We start from the raw sequence: 21,037 nt of genomic DNA, 5'->3' as shown, positions 1-21,037 counted from the left end.
GAAATCATCGACCAAATGCTCTCACGGGTGACGCGTTGTTTCGACAGCCGACACAGCCCCTGGGGACTGAGAAATCATCGACGAACTGCTGTCACGGGTGACACGTGGGTCCCACAGCCGACACAGCCCTACGGACTGAGAAATCATCGACGAACTACTCTCACGGGTGACGCGTGGATTACACAGCCGACACAGCCCCTAGGGACTGGGAAATCATCGACGTACTGCTGTCACAGGTGACGCGTGGATTCCACAGCTGACACGGCACCTAGGGACTGTGAAATCATCGACGAACTGCTCTCACGGGTGACGCTTGGATTCGACAGCCGACACAGCCCTACGGACTGAGAAATCATCGACGAACTACTGTCACGACTGACATTCTACAGCCGACACAGCCCCTAGGGACTGAGAAATCATCGACGTACTGTTGTCACGGGTGACACGTGGATTCCACAGCCGACACAGCCCCTAGGGACTGGGAAATCATCGACGTACTACTATCACGGGTGACGCGGGATTCCACATCCGACACTGGCCCTAGGGACTGTGCAATCATCGACGAACTGCTCTAACGGGTGACGCTTGGATTCGACAGCCGACACAGCCCTACGGACTGAGAAATCATCGACGAACTGCTGTCACGGGTGACATTCTATAGCCGACACAGCCCCTAGGGACTGAGAAATCATCGAGGTACTGCTGTCACGGGTGACACGTGGATCCCACAGCCGACAATGCACCTAGGGACTGTGAAATCATCGACGAACTGCTCTCACGGGTGACGCTTGGATTCGACAGCCGACACAGCCCTACGGACTGATAAATCATCGACGAACTACTGTCACGGGTGACATTCGACAGCCGACACAGCCCCTAGGGACTGAGAAATCATCGACGTACTACTGTCAGGGGTGACGCGTGGATTCCACAGCCGACAAAGCCCCTAGGGACTGAGAAATCATCGACGTACTACTATCATGGGTGACGCAGGATTCCACAGCGGACACTGCCCCTAGGGACTGTGAAATCATCAACGAACTACTCTCACGGGTGACGCGTGGATTACACAGCCGACACAGCCCCTAGGGACTGCGAAATCATCGACGTACTGCTGTCACGGGTGACGCGTGGATTCCACAGCCGACACAGCCCCTAGGGACTGCGAAATCATCGACAAAATGCTCTCACGGGTGACGTGTGGTTTGAACAGCCGACACAGCCCCTAGGGACTGAGAAATCATCGACGTACTACTATCATGGGTGACACAGGATTCCACAGCGGACACTGCCCCTAGGGACTGTGAAATCATCAACGAACTACTCTCACGGGTGACGCGTGGATTCCACAGCCGACACAGCCCATAGGGACTGGGAAATCATCGACGTACTACTATCACAGGTGACGCGGGATTCCACAACCGACACTGCCCCTAGGGACTGTGCAATCATCGACGAACTGCTCTCACGGGTGACGCTTGGATTCGACAGCCGACACAGCCCTACGGAATGAGAAATCATCGACGAACTGCTGTCACGGGTGACATTCTACAGCCGACACAGCCCCTAGGGACTGAGAAATCATCGACGTACTGTTGTCACGGGTGACGCGTGGATTCCACAGCCGACATAGCCCCTAGGGACTGGTAAATCATCGACGTACTGCTATCACGGGTGACGCGGGATCCCACAGCCGACGTAGCCCCTAGGGACTGAGAAATCATCGACGAACTGCTCTCACGGGTGACGCGTGGATTCGACACCCGACACAGCCCCTAGGAACTGAGAAATCAAGGACGAACTGCTGTCACGGGTGACGCGTGGATGCGACAGCCTACACCGCCCCTAGGGACTGAGAAATCATCGACGTACTCCTGTGACGGGTGACGCGTGGATTCCACAGCCGACACAGCCCCTAGGGACTGAGAAATCATCGACCTACTATTATCACGGGTGACGCGGGATTCCACAGGCGACACTGCCCCTAGGGACTGTGAAATCATCGACGAACCGCTCTCACGGGTGACGCGTGGATTCGACAGCCGATACAGGCCTACGGACTGAGAAATCATCGACGTACTGCTGTCACGGGTGACGCGTGGATTCCACAGCCGACACAGCCCCTAGGGACTGCGAAATCATCGACCAAATGCTCTCACGGGTGACGCGTTGTTTCAACAGCCGACACATCCCCTAGGGACTGAGAAATCATCGAGGTACTGCTGTCACGGGTGACACGTGGATCCCACAGCCGACAATGCCCCTAGGGACTGTGAAATCATCGAGGAACTGCTCTAACGGGTGACGCGTGGATTGGACAGCCGACACAGCCCCTGGGGACTGAGAAATCATCGACGAACTGCTGTCACGGGTGACACGTGGGTCCCACAGCCGACACAGCCCTACGGACTGAGAAATCATCGACGAACTACTCTCACGGGTGACGCGTGGATTACACAGCCGACACAGCCCCTAGGGACTGCGAAATCATCGACGTACTGCTGTCACGGGTGACGCGTGGATTCCACAGTCGACACGGCACCTAGGGACTGTGAAATCATCGACGAACTGCTCTCACGGGTGACGCTTGGATTCGACAGCCGACACAGCCCTACGGACTGAGAAATCATCGACGAACTACTGTCACGACTGACATTCTACAGCCGACACAGCCCCTAGTGACTGAGAAATCATCGACGTACTGTTGTCACGGGTGACACGTGGATTCCGCAGCCGACACAGCCCCTAGGGACTGGGAAATCATCGACGTACTACTATCACGGGTGACGCGGGATTCCACATCCGACACTGGCCCTAGGGACTGTGCAATCATCGACGAACTGCTCTCACGGGTGACGCTTGGATTCGACAGCCGACACAGCCCTACGGACTGAGAAATCATCGACGAACTGCTGTCACGGGTGACATTCTAAAGCCGACACAGCCCCTAGGGACTGAGAAATCATCGAGGTACTGCTGTCACGGGTGACACGTGGATCCCACAGCCGACAATGCACCTAGGGACTGTGAAATCATCGACGAACTGCTCTCACGGGTGACGCTTGGATTCGACAGCCGACACAGCCCTACGGACTGATAAATCATCGACGAACTACTGTCACGGGTGACATTCGACAGCCGACACAGCCCCTAGGGACTGAGAAATCATCGACGTACTACTGTCACGGGTGACGCGTGGATTCCACAGCCGACAAAGCCCCTAGGGACTGAGAAATCATCGACGTACTACTATCATGGGTGACGCAGGATTCCACAGCGGACACTGCCCCTAGGGACTGTGAAATCATCAACGAACTACTCTCACGGGTGACGCGTGGATTACACAGCCGACACAGCCCCTAGGGACTGCGAAATCATCGACGTACTGCTGTCACGGGTGACGCGTGGATTCCACAGCCGACACGGCCCCTAGGGACTGCGAAATCATCGACAAAATGCTCTCACGGGTGACGTGTGGTTTTAACAGCCGACACAGCCCCTAGGGACTGAGAAATCATCGAGGTAGTGTTGTCACGGGTGACACGTGGATCCCACAGCCGACAATGCACCTAGGGACTGTGAAATCATCGACGAACTGCTCTCACGGGTGACGCTTGGATTCGACAGCCGACACAGCCCTACGGACTGAGAAATCATCGACGAACTACTGTCACGACTGACATTCTACAGCCGACACAGCCCCTAGGGACTGAGAAATCATCGACGTACTGTTGTCACGGGTGACGCGTGGATTCCACAGCCGACACAGCCCCTAGGGACTGGGAAATCATCGACGTACTACTATCACGGGTGACGCGGGATTCCACAACCGACACTGCCCCTAGGGACTGTGCAATCATCGACGAACTGCTCTCACGGGTGACGCTTGGATTCGACAGCCGACACAGCCCTACGGAATGAGAAATCATCGACGAACTGCTGTCACGGGTGACATTCTACTGCCGACACAGCCCCTAGGGACTGAGAAATCATCGACGTACTGTTGTCACGGGTGACGCGTGGATTCCACAGCCGACACAGCCCCTAGGGACTGGTAAATCATCGACGCACTACTTCACGGGTGACGCGGGATTCCACAGCCGACACTGACCCTAGGGACTGTGCAATCATTGACGAACTGCTCTCACGGGTGACGCTTGGATTCGACAGCCGACACAGCCCGACGGACTGAGAAATCATCGACGAACTACTGTCACGGGTGACATTCGACAGCCGACACAACCCCTAGGGACTGAGAAATCATCGACGTACTACTGTCACGGGTGACGCGTGGATTCCACAGCCGACAAAGCCCCTAAGGACTGAGAAATCATCGACGTACTACTATCATGGGTGACGCAGGATTCCACAGCGGACAATGCCCCTAGGGACTGTGAAATCATCAACGAACTACTCTCACGGGTGACGCGTGGATTACACAGCCGACACAGCCCCTAGGGACTGCAAAATCATCGACGTACTGCTGTCACGGGTGACGCGTGGATTCCACAGCCGACACAGCCCCTAGGGACTGCGAAATCATCGACAAAATGCTCTCACGGGTGACGTGTGGTTTGAACAGCCGACACAGCCCCTAGGGACTGAGAAATCATCGACGTACTACTATCATGGGTGACGCAGGATTCCACAGCGGACACTGCCCCTATGGACTGTGAAACCATCAACGAACTACTCTCACGGGTGACGCGTGGATTCCACAGCCGACACAGCCCATAGGGACTGGGAAATCATCGACGAACTGCTGTCACGGGTGACGCGTGGATTCCACAGCCGACACAGCCCCTAGGGACTGCGAAATCATCGACAAAATGCTCTCACGGGTGACGTGTGGATTCGACACCCGAAACAGCCCCTAGGAACTGAGAAATCAAGGACGAACTGCTGTCACGGGTGACGCGTTGATTCGACACCCTACACCGCCCCTAGGGACTGAGAAATCATCGACGTACTCCTGTCACGGGTGACGCGTGGATTCCACAGCCGACACAGCCCCTAGGGACTGAGAAATCATCGACCTACTATTATCACGGGTGACGCGGGATTCCACAGGCGACACTGCCCCTAGGGACTGTGAAATCATCGACAAACCGCTCTCACGGGTGACGCGTGGATTCGACAGCCGATACAGCCCTACGGACTGAGAAATCATCGACGTACTGCTGTCACGGGTGACGCGTGGATTCCACAGCCGACACAGCCCCTAGGGACTGCGAAATCATCGACCAAATGCTCTCACGGGTGACGCGTGGTTTCAACAGCCGACACAGGCCCTAGGGACTGAGAAATCATCGAGGTACTGCTGTCACGGGTGACACGTGGATCCCACAGCCGACAATGCCCATAGGGACTGTGCAATCATCGACGAACTGCTCTCACGGGTGACGCTTGGATTCGACAGCCGACACAGCCCTACGGAATGAGAAATCATCGACGAACTGCTGTCACGGGTGACATTCTACAGCCGACACAGCCCCTAGGGACTGAGAAATCATCGACATACTGTTGTCACGGGTGACGCGTGGATTCCACAGCCGACACAGCCCCTAGGGACTGGTAAATCATCGACGTACTACTATCACGGGTGACGCGGGATTCCACAGCCGACACTGCCCCTAGGGACTGTGCAATCATCGACGAACTGCTCTCACGGGTGACGCTTGGATTCGACAGCCGACACAGCCCGACGGACTGAGAAATCATCGACGAACTACTGTCACGGGTGACATTCGACAGCCGACACAGCCCCTAGGGACTGAGAAATCATCGACGTACTACTGTCACGGGTGACGCGTGGATTCCACAGCCGACAAAGCCCCTAGGGACTGAGAAATAATCGACGTACTACTATCATGGGTGACGCAGGATTCCACAGCTGACAAAGCCCCTAGGGACTGCGAAATCATCGACGTACTGCTGTCACAGGTGACGCGTTGATTCCACAGCCGACACGGCACCTAGGGACTGCGAAACCATCGACAAAATGCTCTCACAGGTGACGCGTGGTTTCAACAGCCGACACAGCCCTTAGGGACTGAGAAATCATCGAGGTACTGCTGTCACGGGTGACGCTTGGATTCGACAGCCGACACAGCCCTACGGACTGAGAAATCATCGACGAACTACTGTCACGACTGACATTCTACAGCCGACACAGCCCCTAGGGACTGAGAAATCATCGACGTACTGCTGTCACGGGTGACGCGTGGATTCCACAACCGACACAGCCCCTAGGGACTGCGAAATCATCGACGTACTACTCTCACGGGTGACGCATGATTGAACAGCCGACACAGCCCTAGGGACTGCGAAATCATCGACCAAATGCTCTCACGGGTGACGCGTGGATTGGACAGCCGACACAGCCCCTGGGGACTGAGAAATCATCGACGAACTGCTGTCACGGGTGACACGTGGGTCCCACAGCCGACACAGCCCTACGGACTGAGAAATCATCGACGAACTACTCTCACGGGTGACGCGTGGATTACACAGCCGACACAGCCCCTAGGGACTGCGAAATCATCGACGTACTGCTGTCACAGGTGACGCGTGGATTCCACAGCCGACACGGCACCTAGGGACTGTGAAATCATCGACGAACTGCTCTCACGGGTGACGCTTGGATTCGACAGCCGACACAGCCCTACGGACTGAGAAATCATCGACGAACTACTGTCACTACTGACATTCTACAGCCGACACAGCCCCTAGGGACTGAGAAATGATCGACGTACTGTTGTCACGGGTGACACGTGGATTCCACAGCCGACACAGCCCCTAGGGACTGGGAAATCATCGACGTACTACTATCACGGGTGACGCGGGATTCCACAACCGACACTGCCCCTAGGGACTGTGCAATCATCGACGAACTGCTCTCACGGGTGACGCTTGGATTCGACAGCCGACACAGCCCTACGGACTGAGAAATCATCGACGAACTGCTGTCACGGGTGACATTCTATAGCCGACACAGCCCCTAGGGACTGAGAAATCATCGAGGTACTGCTGTCACGGGTGACACGTGGATCCCACAGTCGACAATGCACCTAGGGGCTGTGAAATCATCGACGAACTGCTCTCACGGGTGACGCTTGGATTCGACAGCCGACACAGCCCTACGGACTGAGAAATCATCGACGAACTACTGTCACGACTGACATTCTACAGCCGACACAGCCCCTAGGGACTGAGAAATCATCGACGTACTACTATCACGGGTGACGCGGGATTCCACAGCCGACACGGCACCTAGGGACTGTGAAATCATCGACGAACTGCTCTCACGGGTGACGCTTGGATTCGACAGCCGACACAGCCCTACGGACTGAGAAATCATCGACGAACTACTGTCACGACTGACATTCTACAGCCGACACAGCCCCTAGGGACTCAGAAATCATCGACGTACTGTTGTCACGGGTGACACGTGGATTCCACAGCCGACACAGCCCCTAGGGACTGGGAAATCATCGACGTACTACTATCACGGGTGACGCGGGATTCCACAACCGACACTGCCCCTAGGGACTGTGCAATCATCGACGAACTGCTCTCACGGGTGACGCTTGGATTCGACAGCCGACACAGCCCTACGGACTGAGAAATCATCGACGAACTGCTGTCACGGGTGACATTCTATAGCCGACACAACCCCTAGGGACTGAGAAATCATCGAGGTACTGCTGTCACGGGTGACACGTGGATCCCACAGCCGACAATGCACCTAGGGGCTGTGAAATCATCGACGAACTGCTCTCACGGGTGACGCTTGGATTCGACAGCCGACACAGCCCTACGGACTGAGAAATCATCGACGAACTACTGTCACGACTGACATTCGACAGCCGACACAGCCCCTAGGGACTGAGAAATCATCGACGTACTGCTGTCACGGGTGACGCGTGGATTCCACAACCGACACAGCCCCTAGGGACTGCGAAATCATCGACGTACTACTCTCACGGGTGACGCATGATTCAACAGCCAACACAGCCCCTAGGGACTGCGAAATCATCGACCAAATGCTCTCACGGGTGACGCGTGGATTGGACAGCCGACACAGCCCCTGGGGACTGAGAAATCATCGACGAACTGCTGTCACGGGTGACACGTGGGTCCCACAGCCGACACAGCCCTACGGACTGAGAAATCATCGACGAACTGCTGTCACGGGTGACATTCTATAGCCGACACAGCCCCTAGGGACTGAGAAATCATCGAGGTACTGCTGTCACGGGTGACACGTGGATCCCACAGCCGACAATGCACCTAGGGGCTCTGAAATCATCGACGAACTGCTCTCACGGGTGACGCTTGGATTCGACAGCCGACACAGCCCTACGGACTGAGAAATCATCGACGAACTACTGTCACGACTGACATTCTACAGCCGACACAGCCCCTAGGGACTCAGAAATCATCGACGTACTGTTGTCACGGGTGACACGTGGATTCCACAGCCGACACAGCCCCTAGGGACTGGGAAATCATCGACGTACTACTATCACGGGTGACGCGGGATTCCACAACCGACACTGCCCCTAGGGACTGTGCAATCATCGACGAACTGCTCTCACGGGTGACGCTTGGATTCGACAGCCGACACAGCCCTACGGACTGAGAAATCATCGACGAACTGCTGTCACGGGTGACATTCTATAGCCGACACAGCCCCTAGGGACTGAGAAATAATCGAGGTACTGCTGTCACGGGTGACACGTGGATCCCACAGCCGGCAATGCACCTAGGGACTGTGAAATCATCGACGAACTGCTCTCACGGGTAACGCTTGGATTCGACAGCCGACACAGCCCTACGGACTGAGAAATCATCGACGAACTACTGTCACGACTGACATTCTACAGCCGACACAACCCCTAGGGACTGAGAAATCATCAACGTACTGTTGTCACGGGTGACACGTGGATTCCACAGCCGACACAGCCCCTAGGGACTGGGAAATCATCGACGTACTACTATCACGGGTGACGCGGGATTCCACAACCGAGACTGCCCCTAGGGACTGTGCAATCATCGACGAACTGCTCTCACGGGTGACGCTTGGATTCGACAGCCGACACAGCCCTACGGACTGAGAAATCATCGACGAACTGCTGTCACGGGTGACATTCTATAGCCGACACAGCCCCTAGGGACTGAGAAATCATCGAGGTACTGCTGTCACGGGTGACACGTGGATCCCACAGCCGACAATACACCTAGGGACTGTGAAATCATCGACGAACTGCTCTCACGGGTGACGGTTGGATTCGACAGCCGACACAGCCCTACGGACTGAGAAATCATCGACGAACTACTGTCACGACTGACATTCTACAGCCGACACAGCCCCTAGGGACTGAGAAATGATCGACGTACTGTTGTCACGGGTGACACGTGGATTCCACAGCCGACACAGCCCCTAGGGACTGGGAAATCATCGACGTACTACTATCACGGGTGACGCGGGATTCCACAACCGACACTGCCCCTAGGGACTGTGCAATCATCGACGAACTGCTCTCACGGGTGACGCTTGGATTCGACAGCCGACACAGCCCTACGGACTGAGAAATCATCGACGAACTGCTGTCACGGGTGACATTCTATAGCCGACACAGCCCCTAGGGACTGAGAAATCATCGAGGTACTGCTGTCACGGGTGACACGTGGATCCCACAGCCGACAATGCACCTAGGGACTGTGAAATCATCGACGAACTGCTCTCACGGGTGACGCTTGGATTCGACAGCCGACACAGCCCTACGGACTGAGAAATCATCGACGAACTACTGTCACGACTGACATTCTACAGCCGACACAGCCCCTAGGGACTGAGAAATCATCGACGTACTGTTGTCACGGGTGACACGTGGATTCCACAGCCGACACAGCCCCTAGGGACTTGGAAATCATCGACGTATGACTATCACGGGTGACGCGGGATTCCACAACCGACACTGCCCCTAGGGACTGTGCAATCATCGACGAACTGCTCTCACGGGTGACGCTTGGATTCGACAACCGACACAGCCCTACGGACTGAGAAATCATCGACGAACTGCTGTCACGGGTGACATTCTATAGCCGACACAGCCCCTAGGGACTGAGAAATCATCAAGGTACTGCTGTCACGGGTGACACGTGGATCCCACAGCCGACAATGCACCTAGGGGCTGTGAAATCATCGACGAACTGCTCTCACGGGTGACGCTTGGATTCGACAGCCGACACAGCCCTACGGACTGAGAAATCATCGACGAACTACTGTCACGACTGACATTCTACAGCTGACACAGCCCCTAGGGACTGAGAAATCATCGACGTACTGCTGTCACGGGTGACGCGTGGATTCCACAACCGACACAGGCCCTAGGGACTGCGAAATCATCGACGTACTACTCTCACGGGTGACGCATGATTCAACAGCCGACACAGCCCCTAGGGACTGCGAAATCATCGACCAAATGCTCTCACGGGTGACGCGTGGATTGGACAGCCGACACAGCCCCTGGGGACTGAGAAATCATCGACGAACTGCTGTCACGGGTGACACGTGGGTCCCACAGCCGACACAGCCCTACGGACTGAGAAATCATCGACGAACTACTCTCACGGGTGACGCGTGGATTACACAGCCGACACAGCCCCTAGGGACTGCGAAATCATCGCCGTACTGCTGTCACAGGTGACGCGTGGATTCCACAGCCGACACGGCACCTAGGGACTGTGAAATCATCGACGAACTGCTCTCACGGGTGACGCTTGGATTCGACAGCCGACACAGCCCTACGGACTGAGAAATCATCGACGAACTGCTGTCACGGGTGACATTCTATAGCCGACACAGCCCCTAGGGACTGAGAAATCATCGAGGTACTGCTGTCACGGGTGACACGTGGATCCCACAGCCGACAATGCACCTAGGGACTGTGAAATCATCGACGAACTGCTCTCACGGGTGACGCTTGGATTCGACAGCCGACACAGCCCTACGGACTGAGAAATCATCGACGAACTACTGTCACGACTGACATTCTACAGCCGACACAGCCCCTAGGGACTGAGAAATCATCGACGTACTGTTGTCACGGGTGACACGTGGATTCCACAGCCGACACAGCCCCTAGGGACTTGGAAATCATCGACGTATGACTATCACGGGTGACGCGGGATTCCACAACCGACACTGCCCCTAGGGACTGTGCAATCATCGACGAACTGCTCTCACGGGTGACGCTTGGATTCGACAACCGACACAGCCCTACGGACTGAGAAATCATCGACGAACTGCTGTCACGGGTGACATTCTATAGCCGACACAGCCCCTAGGGACTGAGAAATCATCAAGGTACTGCTGTCACGGGTGACACGTGGATCCCACAGCCGACAATGCACCTAGGGGCTGTGAAATCATCGACGAACTGCTCTCACGGGTGACGCTTGGATTCGACAGCCGACACAGCCCTACGGACTGAGAAATCATCGACGAACTACTGTCACGACTGACATTCTACAGCCGACACAGCCCCTAGGGACTGAGAAATCATCGACGTACTGCTGTCACGGGTGACGCGTGGATTCCACAACCGACACAGGCCCTAGGGATTGCGAAATCATCGACGTACTACTCTCACGGGTGACGCATGATTCAACAGCCGACACAGCCCCTAGGGACTGCGAAATCATCGACCAAATGCTCTCACGGGTGACGCGTGGATTGGACAGCCGACACAGCCCCTGGGGACTGAGAAATCATCGACGAACTGCTGTCACGGGTGACACCTGGGTCCCACAGCCGACACAGCCCTACGGACTGAGAAATCATCGACGAACTACTCTCACGGGTGACGCGTGGATTACACAGCCGACACAGCCCCTAGGGACTGCGAAATCATCGCCGTACTGCTGTCACAGGTGACGCGTGGATTCCACAGCCGACACGGCACCTAGGGACTGTGAAATCATCGACGAACTGCTCTCACGGGTGACGCTTGGATTCGACAGCCGACACAGCCCTACGGACTGAGAAATCATCGACGAACTGCTGTCACGGGTGACATTCTATAGCCGACACAGCCCCTAGGGACTGAGAAATCATCGAGGTACTGCTGTCACGGGTGACACGTGGATCCCACAGCCGACAATGCACCTAGGGACTGTGAAATCATCGACGAACTGCTCTCACGGGTGACGCTTGGATTCGACAGCCGACACAGCCCTACGGACTGAGAAATCATCGACGAACTACTGTCACGACTGACATTCTACAGCCGACACAGCCCCTAGGGACTGAGAAATCATCGACGTACTGTTGTCACGGGTGACACGTGGATTCCACAGCCGACACAGCCCCTAGGGACTTGGAAATCATCGACGTATGACTATCACGGGTGACGCGGGATTCCACAACCGACACTGCCCCTAGGGACTGTGCAATCATCGACGAACTGCTCTCACGGGTGACGCTTGGATTCGACAACCGACACAGCCCTACGGACTGAGAAATCATCGACGAACTGCTGTCACGGGTGACATTCTATAGCCGACACAGCCCCTAGGGACTGAGAAATCATCAAGGTACTGCTGTCACGGGTGACACGTGGATCCCACAGCCGACAATGCACCTAGGGGCTGTGAAATCATCGACGAACTGCTCTCACGGGTGACGCTTGGATTCGACAGCCGACACAGCCCTACGGACTGAGAAATCATCGACGAACTACTGTCACGACTGACATTCTACAGCCGACACAGCCCCTAGGGACTGAGAAATCATCGACGTACTGCTGTCACGGGTGACGCGTGGATTCCACAACCGACACAGGCCCTAGGGACTGCGAAATCATCGACCAAATGCTCTCACGGGTGACGCGTGGATTGGACAGCCGACACAGCCCCTAGGGACTGCGAAATCATCGACCAAATGCTCTCACGGGTGACGCGTGGATTGGACAGCCGACACAGCCCCTGGGGACTGAGAAATCATCGACGAACTGCTGTCACGGGTGACACGTGGGTCCCACAGCCGACACAGCCCTACAGACTGAGAAATCATCGACGAACTACTCTCACGGGTGACGCGTGGATTACACAGCCGACACAGCCCCTAGGGACTGCGAAATCATCGCCGTACTGCTGTCACAGGTGACGCGTGGATTCCACAACCGACACAGCCCCTAGGGACTGCGAAATCATCGACGTACTACTCTCACGGGTGACGCATGATTCAACAGCCAACACAGCCCCTAGGGACTGCGAAATCATCGACCAAATGCTCTCACGGGTGACGCGTGGATTGGACAGCCGACACAGCCCCTGGGGACTGAGAAATCATCGACGAATTGCTGTCACGGGTGACACGTGGGTCCCACAGCCGACACAGCCCTACGGACTGAGAAATCATCGACGAACTGCTGTCACGGGTGACATTCTATAGCTGACACAGCCCCTAGGGACTGAGAAATCATCGAGGTACTGCTGTCACGGGTGACACGTGGATCCCACAGCCGACAATGCACCTAGGGGCTCTGAAATCATCGACGAACTGCTCTCACGGGTGACGCTTGGATTCGACAGCCGACACAGCCCTACGGACTGAGAAATCATCGACGAACTACTGTCACGACTGACATTCTACAGCCGACACAGCCCCTAGGGACTGAGAAATCATCGACGTACTGTTGTCACGGGTGACACGTGGATTCCACAGCCGACACAGCCCCTAGGGACTGGGAAATCATCGACGTACTACTATCACGGGTGACGCGGGATTCCACAACCGACACTGCCCCTAGGGACTGTGCAATCATCGACGAACTGCTCTCACGGGTGACGCTTGGATTCGACAGCCGACACAGCCCTACGGACTGAGAAATCATCGACGAACTGCTGTCACGGGTGACATTCTATAGCCGACACAGCCCCTAGGGACTGAGAAATAATCGAGGTACTGCTGTCACGGGTGACACGTGGATCCCACAGTTGACAATGCACCTAGGGACTGTGAAATCATCGACGAACTGCTCTCACGGGTGACGCTTGGATTCGACAGCCGACACAGCCCTACGGACTGAGAAATCATCGACGAACTACTATCACGACTGACATTCTACAGCCGACACAGCCCCTAGGGACTGAGAAATCATTAACGTACTGTTGTCACGGGTGACACGTGGATTCCACAGCCGACACAGCCCCTAGGGACTGGGAAATCATCGACGTACTACTATCACGGGTGACGCGGGATTCCACAACCGAGACTGCCCCTAGGGACTGTGCAATCATCGACGAACTGCTCTCACGGGTGACGCTTGGATTCGACAGCCGACACAGCCCTACGGACTGAGAAATCATCGACGAACTGCTGTCACGGGTGACATTCTATAGCCGACACAGCCCCTAGGGACTGAGAAATCATCGAGGTACTGCTGTCACGGGTGACACGTGGATCCCACAGCCGACAATGCACCTAGGGACTGTGAAATCATCGACGAACTGCTCTCACGGGTGACGCTTGGATTCGACAGCCGACACAGCCCTACAGACTGAGAAATCATCGACGAACTACTGTCACGACTGACATTCTACAGCCGACACAGCCCCTAGGGACTGAGAAATCATCGACGTACTGTTGTCACGGGTGACACGTGGATTCCACAGCCGACACAGCCCCTAGGGACTTGGAAATCATCGACGTACTACTATCACGGGTGACGCGGGATTCCACAACCGACACTGCCCCTAGGGACTGTGCAATCATCGACGAACTGCTCTCACGGGTGACGCTTGGATTCGACAACCGACACAGCCCTACGGACTGAGAAATCATCGACGAACTGCTGTCACGGGTGACATTCTATAGCCGACACAGCCCCTAGGGACTGAGAAATCATCAAGGTACTGCTGTCACGGGTGACACGTGGATCCCACAGCCGACAATGCACCTAGGGGCTGTGAAATCATCGACGAACTGCTCTCACGGGTGACGCTTGGATTCGACAGCCGACACAGCCCTACGGACTGAGAAATCATCGACGAACTACTGTCACGACTGACATTCTACAGCCGACACAGCCCCTAGGGACTGAGAAATCATCGACGTACTGCTGTCACGGGTGACGCGTGGATTCCACAACCGACACAGGCCCTAGAGACTGCGAAATCATCGACGTACTACTCTCACGGGTGACGCATGATTCAACAGCCGACACAGCCCCTAGGGACTGCGAAATCATCGACCAAATGCTCTCACGGGTGACGCGTGGATTGGACAGCCGACACAGCCCCTGGGGACTGAGAAATCATCGACGAACTGCTGTCACGGGTGACACGTGGGTCCCACAGCCGACACAGCCCTACGGACTGAGAAATCATCGACGAACTACTCTCACGGGTGACGCGTGGATTACACAGCCGACACAGCCCCTAGGGACTGCGAAATCATCGCCGTACTGCTGTCACAGGTGACGCGTGGATTCCACAGCCGACACGGCACCTAGGGACTGTGAAATCATCGACGAACTGCTCTCACGGGTGACGCTTGGATTCGACAGCCGACACAGCCCTACGGACTGAGAAATCATCGACGAACTACTGTCACGACTGACATTCGACAGCCGACACAGCCCCTAGGGACTGAGAAATCATCGACGTACTGCTGTCACGGGTGACGCGTGGATTCCACAACCGACACAGCCCCTAGGGACTGCGAAATCATCGACGTCCTACTCTCACGGGTGACGCATGATTCAACAGCCAACACAGCCCCTAGGGACTGCGAAATCATCGACCAAATGCTCTCACGGGTGACGCGTGGATTGGACAGCCGACACAGCCCCTGGGGACTGAGAAATCATCGACGAACTGCTGTCACGGGTGACACGTGGGTCCCACAGCCGACACAGCCCTACGGACTGAGAAATCATCGACGAACTACTCTCACGGGTGACGCGTGGATTACACAGCCGACACAGCCCCTAGGGACTGCGAAATCATCGACGTACTGCTCTCACGGGTGACGCATGATTCAACAGCCGACACAGCCCCTAGGGACTGCGAAATCATCGACCAAATGCTCTCACGGGTGACGCGTGGATTGGACAGCCGACACAGCCCCTGGGGACTGAGAAATCATCGACGAACTGCTGTCACGGGTGACACGTGGGTCCCACAGCCAACACAGCCCTACGGACTGAGAAATCATCGACGAACTACTCTCACGGGTGACGCGTGGATTACACAGCCGACACAGCCCCTCGGGACTGCGAAATCATCGACGTACTGCTGTCACAGGTGACGCGTGGATTCCACAGCCGACACGGCACCTAGGGACTGTGAAATCATCGACGAACTGCTCTCACGGGTGACGCTTGGATTCGACAGCCGACACAGCCCTACGGACTGAGAAATCATCGACGAACTACTGTCACGACTGACATTCTACAGCCGACACAGCCCCTAGGGACTCAGAAATCATCGACGTACTGCTGTCACGGGTGACGCGTGGATTCCACAACCGACACAGGCCTAGGGACTGCGAAATCATCGACGTACTACTCTCACGGGTGACGCATGATTCAACAGCCGACACAGCCCTTAGGGACTGCGAAATCATCGACCAAATGCTCTCACGGGTGACGCGTGGATTGGACAGCCGACACAGCCCCTGGGACTGAGAAATCATCGACGAACTGCTGTCACGGGTGACACGTGGGTCCCACAGCCGACACAGCCCTACGGACTGAGAAATCATCGACGAACTACTCTCACGGGTGACGCGTGGATTACACAGCCGACACAGCCCCTAGGGACTGCGAAATCATCGACGTACTGCTCTCACGGGTGACGCATGATTCAACAGCCGACACAGCCCCTAGGGACTGAGAAATCATCGACGAACTACTGTCACGACTGACATTCTACAGCCGACACAGCCCCTAGGGACTGAGAAATCATCGACGTACTGTTGTCACGGGTGACACGTGGATTCCACAGCCGACACAGCCCCTAGGGACTGGGAAATCATCGACGTACTACTATCACGGGTGACGCGGGATTCCACAACCGACACTGCCCCTAGGGACTGTGCAATCATCGACGAACTGCTCTCACGGGTGACGCTTGGATTCGACAGCCGACACAGCCCTACGGACTGAGAAATCATCGACGAACTACTGTCACGACTGACATTCTACAGCCGACACAGCCCCTAGGGACTGAGAAATCATCGACGTACTGTTGTCACGGGTGACACGTGGATTCCACAGCCGACACAGCCCCTAGGGACTGGGAAATCATCGACGTACTACTATCACGGGTGACGCGGGATTCCACAACCGACACTGCCCCTAGGGACTGTGCAATCATCGACGAACTGCTCTCACGGGTGACGCTTGGATTCGACAGCCGACACAGCCCTACGGACTGAGAAATCATCGACGAACTGCTCTCACGGGTGACGCGTGGATTCCACAGCCAACACAGCCCCTAAGGACTGGGAAATCATCGACGTACTACTCTCACGGGTGACGCGGGATTCCACAGCCGACACAGCCCCTAGGGACTGCGAAATCATCGACCAAATGCTCTCACAGGTGACGCGTGGATTCAAAAGCCGACACAGCCCCTGGGACTGAGAAATCATCGAGGTACTATTATCACGGGTGACGCGGGATTCCACAGGCGACACTGCCCCTAGGGACTGTGAAATCAACGACGAACCGCTCTCACGGGTGACGCGTGGATTCGACAGCCGATACAGCCCTGCGGACTGAGAAATCATCGACGTACTGCTGTCACGGGTGACGCGTGGATTCCACAGCCGACACAGCCCCTAGGGACTGCGAAATCATCGACAAAATGCTCTCACGGGTGACGCGTGGTTTCAACAGCCGACACAGCCCCTAGGGACTGAGAAATCATCGAGGTACTACTGTCACGGGTGACACGTGGATCCCACAGCCGACATTGCACCTAGGGACTGTGAAATCATCGACGAACTGCTCTCACGGGTGACGCTTGGATTCGACAGCCGACACAGCCCTACGGACTGAGAAATCATCGACGAACTACTGTCACGAATGACATTCTACAGCCGACACAGCCCCTAGGGACTGAGAAATCATTGACGTACTGCTGTCACGGGTGACGCGTGGATTCCACAGCCGACACAGCCTCTAGGGACTGTGAAATCATCGACGTACTCCTCTCACGGTTGACGCGTGATTCAACAGCCGACACAGCCCCTAGGGACTGCGAAATCATCGACCAAATGCTCTCACGGGTGACGCGTGGATTGGACAGCCGACACAGCCCCTGGGGACTGAGAAATCATCGACGAACTGCTGTCACGGGTGACACGTGGGTCCCACAGCCGACACAGCCCTACGGACTGAGAAATCATCGACCAAATGCTCTCACGGGTGACGCGTGGATTTGACAGCCGACACAGCCCCTAGGGACTGAGAAATCATCGACGTACTGCTGTCACGGGTGACGCGTGGATTTCACAGCCGACACAGCCCCTAAGGACTGGGAAATCATCGACGTACTACTCTCACGGGTGACGCGGGATTCCACAGCCGACACAGCCCCTAGGGACTGCGAAATCATCGACCAAATGCTCTCACGGGTGACGCGTGGATTTGACAGGCGACACAGCCCCTAGGGACTGTGAAATCATCGACGAACTGCTGTCACGGGTGACATTCTACAGCCGACACAGCCCCTAGAGACTGAGAAATCATCGACGTACTGCTGTCACGGGTGACGCGTGGATCCTACAGCCGACAATGCCCCTAGGATCTGTGAAATCATCGACGAACTGCTCTCACGGGTGACGCGTGGATTCTACAGCCGGCACAGCCCTACGGACTGAGAAATCATCGAAGAACTACTGTCACGGGTGACATTCTACAGCCGACACAGCCCCTAGGGACTGAGAAATCATCGACGTACTCCTGTCACGGGTGACGCGTGGATTCCACAGCCGACACAGCCCCTAGGGACTGGGAAATCATCGACGTACTCCCTCACAGGTGACGCGGGATTCCACAGCCGACACTGCCCCTAGGGACTGTGAAATCATCGACGAACTGCTGTCACGGGTGACGCGCGGATTACACAGCCGACACAGCCCCAAGGGACTGTGAAATCATCGACGAACTGCTCTCACGGGTGACGAGTGGATTACACAGCCGACACAGCCCCTAGGGACTGGGAAATCATCGACGTACTGCTATCACGGGTGACGCGTGGATTCCACAGCGGACACAGCCCCTAGGGACTGCGAAATCATCGACCAAATGCTCTCACGGGTGACGCGTGGTTTCAACAGCCGACACAGCCCCTAGGGACTGAGAAATCATCGAGGTACTACTGTCACGGGTGACACGTGGATCCCACAGCCGACAATGCCCCTAGGGACTGTGAAATCATCGACGAACTGCTCTCACGGGTGACGCGTGGATTCTACAGCCGCCACAGCCCTACGGACTGAGAAATCATCGACGAACTACTCTCACGGGTGACATTCTACAGCCGACACAGCCCCTAGGGACTGAGAAATCATCGAGATACTGCTGTCACGGGTGACACGTGGATCCCACAGCCGACAATGCCCCTAGGGACTGTGAAATCATCGACGAACTGCTCTCACGGGTGACGCGTGGATTCGACAGCCGACACAACCCTACGGGACTGTGAAATCATCGACGAACTACTCTCACGGGCGACGCGTGGATTACACAGCCGACACAGCCCCTAGGGACTGCGAAATCATCGACGTACTGCTCTCACGGGTGACGCGTGGTTTCAACAGCCGACACAGCCCCTAGGGACTGAGAAATCATCGAGGTACTGCTGTCACGGGTGACACGTGGATCCCACAGCCGACAATGCCCCTAGGGACTGTGCAATCATCGACGAACTGCTCTCACGGGTGACGCTTGGATTCGATAGCCGACACAGCCCTACGGAATGAGAAATCATCGACGAACTGCTGTCACGGGTGACATTCTACAGCCGACACAGCCCCTAGGGACTGAGAAATCATCGAGATACTGCTGTCACGGGTGACACGTGGATCCCACAGCCGACAATGCCCCTAGGGACTGTGAAATCATCGACGAACTGCTCTCACGGGTGACGCGTGGATTCGACAGCCGACACAGCCCTACGGGACTGTGAAATCATCGACGAACTCCTCTCACGGGTGACGCGTGGATTACACAGCCGACACAGCCCCTAGGGACTGCGAAATCATCGACGTACTGCTGTCACGGGTGACGCGTGGATTCCACAGCCGACACAGCCCCTAGGGACTGCGAAATCATCGACAAAATGCTCTCACGGGTGACGCGTGGTTTCAACAGCCGACACAGCACCTAGGGACTGAGAAATCATCGAGGTACTACTGTCACGGGTGACACGTGGATCCCACAGCCGACATTGCACCTAGGGACTGTGAAATCATCGACGAACTGCTCTCACGGGTGACGCTTAGATTCGACAGCCGACACAGCCCTACGGACTGAGAAATCATCGACGAACTACTGTCACGACTGACATTCTACAGCCGACACAGCCCCTAGGGACTGAGAAATCATTGATGTACTGCTGTCACGGGTGACGCGTGGATTCCACAGCCGACACAGCCTCTAGGGACTGCGAAATCATCGACGTACTCCTCTCACGGTTGACGCGTGATTCAACAGCCGACACAGCCCCTAGGGACTGCGAAATCATCGACCAAATGCTCTCACGGGTGACGAGTGGATTGGACAGCCGACACAGCCCCTGGGGACTGAGAAATCATCGACGAACTGCTGTCACGGGTGACACGTGGGTCCCACAGCCGACACAGCCCTACGGACTGAGAAATCATCGACCAAATGCTCTCACGGGTGACGCGTGGATTTGACAGCCGACACAGCCCCTAGGGACTGAGAAATCATCGACGTACTGCTGTCACGGGTGACGCGTGGATTCCACAGCCGACACAGCCCCTACGGAC

This window comes from Populus nigra, chromosome 4 (assembly GCF_951802175.1).
Source record: "Populus nigra chromosome 4, ddPopNigr1.1, whole genome shotgun sequence".
NCBI lineage: Eukaryota > Viridiplantae > Streptophyta > Magnoliopsida > Malpighiales > Salicaceae > Populus > Populus nigra.
Note: the sequence above shows the minus strand (reverse complement) of the source record.